Here is a 446-nt window from a genome sequence, read left to right on the forward strand (position 1 = left end):
TAGAGAGCAAACTAAGAGCCCCCCCCCCCCCCCTAAAATAAATAAATAAATAAAAGGGCTATGGGCGTCACTCGCAGGGGGCGCCTGAACCCCAGAACCCCGGCGAGGATTCGGCCAATCTCGGGAATTGCTTTGTCCTGCAAGAAACACTGCCGCTGCTCCCGAGGCCGAGATAAACTTGTTAACTTTTCCTCTGTCTCATTGGAGTCTCGGAGCCCCAAATATTTATTCTTTTTCGGGGTAGGGTCCGTGTTATATGAGGGTGTAAGAGGAACAGCGATTTTGACAAGGTTTCAGATAGCAGTGGCAATAATATTAATAATCAATGGATGCGTATTACTACATAGCAATCATGATAAAAATGCAGCTCATTACAGTACACAACGGATAATATTTTTCCTTATCCCCATTACGATTTGTGTGGCTGCACCGCAAATGCAATCTTA

General features: G+C 45.3%; 1 protein-coding gene across 1 annotated transcript in view; it reads right to left on the reverse strand.

Moving 5' to 3' along the window:
* Positions 1-446, reverse strand: part of LOC119586791 (chloride channel protein 2-like) — a gene marked incomplete at its 3' end in the record, with an annotated part of 22,238 nt that overhangs the window by 4,525 nt on the left and 17,267 nt on the right.

This window comes from Penaeus monodon, chromosome 22 (genome assembly GCF_015228065.2).
Source record: "Penaeus monodon isolate SGIC_2016 chromosome 22, NSTDA_Pmon_1, whole genome shotgun sequence".
NCBI classification, from domain to species: domain Eukaryota; kingdom Metazoa; phylum Arthropoda; class Malacostraca; order Decapoda; family Penaeidae; genus Penaeus; species Penaeus monodon.